This window comes from Arachis ipaensis, chromosome B07 (genome assembly GCF_000816755.2).
Source record: "Arachis ipaensis cultivar K30076 chromosome B07, Araip1.1, whole genome shotgun sequence".
Taxonomy (NCBI): Eukaryota; Viridiplantae; Streptophyta; class Magnoliopsida; order Fabales; family Fabaceae; genus Arachis; species Arachis ipaensis.
Genome location: NC_029791.2, coordinates 57849736 through 57851809, shown reverse-complemented (window position 1 = coordinate 57851809; position 2074 = coordinate 57849736).

Here is a 2074-nt window from a genome sequence, read left to right as displayed (position 1 = left end):
GTTTAACAATAGTAAACCTTTTCCATCATCCACTCAGCAACAGACAGAGAACTCTGAACAAAATACCTCTAATTTAGCAAATTTAGTCTCTGATCTATCTAAGGCCACTGTAAGTTTCATGAATGAAACAAGGTCCTCCATTAGAAATTTGGAGGCACAAGTGGGCCAGCTGAGTAAAAGGATCACTGAAATCCCTCCTAGTACTCTCCCAAGCAATACAAAAGAGAATCCAAAAGGAGAGTGCAAGGCCATTGAAATGACCATCATGGCCGAACCCACAAGAGAGGAGAAGGACGTGAATCCCAAGGAGAAAGACCTCATGGGACGTCCAGTGATCAATAAGGAGTTTTCCTCTGAGGAACCAAAGGAATCTGAGACTCATCTAGAGACCATAGAGATTCCATTGAACCTCCTTATGCCATTCATGAGCTCTGAAGAGTACTCTTCTTCTGAAAAGAATGAGGATGTTACTAAAGAGCAAGTTGCTAAGTTCCTTGGTGCAATCATGAAGCTGAATGCAAAATTATTTGGTAACGAGACTTGGGGAGATGAACCTCCCCTGTTCACCAATGAACTAAATGCATTGGATCAACTGACATTGCCTCAGAAGAAACAGGATCCTGGAAAGTTCTTAATACCTTGTACCATAGGCACCATGATCTTTGAAAAGGCCCTGTGTGACCTTGGTTCAGAGATAAACCTCATGCCCCTCTCTGTAATAGAGAAACTGGGAATCTTTGGGGTGCAAGCTACTAAAATCTCATTAGAGATGGCAGACAATTCAAGAAAACAGGCTTATGGACAAGTAGAGGACGTGTTAGTAAAGGTTGAAGGCCTTTACATCCCTGCTGATTTCATAGTCCTAGATACTAGGAAGGATGAGGATGAATCCATCATCCTTGGAAGACCCTTCCTAGCCACAGCAAGAGCTGTGATTGATGTTAACAGAGGTGAACTAGTCCTTCAATTGAATGGGGACTCCCTTGTGTTCACAACTCAAGGTTATCCTTCTGTAAACATGGAAAAGAGGCACAGTAAGCTTTTCCCATTGCAGAGTCAACCAGAGCCCCCACAGTCAAACTCTAAGTTTGGTGTTGGGGAGCCTCAACAATGCTCTGAACATCTGTGAGGCTCCATGAGAGCCCACTGTCAAGCTATTGACATTAAAGAAGCGCTTGTTGGGAGGCAACCCAATTTTTATTTATCTAATTTTTATTTTCATTATTTTTCATGTTTTATTAGGTTCATGATCATGTGGAGTCACAAAATAAATATAAAAATTGAAAACGGAATCAAAAACAGCAGAAGAAAAATCACACCCTGGAGGAGGATCTCACTGGCGTTTAAACGCCAGTAAGGAGCATCTGTCTGGCGTTCAACGCCAGAATAGAGCATGTTTCTGGCGTTGAACGCCAGAAACAAGCAGCATCCTAGCGTCCAGATGCCAGGAATGCGCAGTAAAGAAGAGCTGGCACTGAACGCCAGAAACAAGCATCTGGCTGGCGTTCAACGCCAGAAATATGCTACATCTGGGCGCTGAACGCCCAGAACAAGCATCAATTCGGCGTTTAAATGCCAGAATTGCATGCAAAGGCATTTTACATGCCTAATTGGTGCAGGGATGTAAATCCTTGACACCTCAGGATCTGTGGACCTCACAGGATCCCCACCTACCTCACCATCTCTCTCTCCATTCATGGTCATCCCTTTTGTTTTCCATTTACCACTCACATCCATACACCCACCCACCTTCAAAATTCAACAGCTCTTTCCCACCCAATCCCACCCATATGGCCGAATACACACATCCCTCCATCTCCTCCATATCTTCTTCTTCTTCTATTCTTTCTTCTTTTGCTCGAGGGCGAGCAACATTCTAAGTTTGGTGTGGTAAAAGCATAGCTTTTTTGTTTTTTCATAACCATTAATGGCACCTAAGGCCAGAGAAACCTCAAGAAAGAGGAAAGAGAAGACAATTGCTTTTACCTCTGAGCCATGAGAGATGGAAAGATTCATCTCACAAGCCCATCACTAAGAAAAGGATGGAGCAAGCAAGAAAACTGTGTTCAAGAAT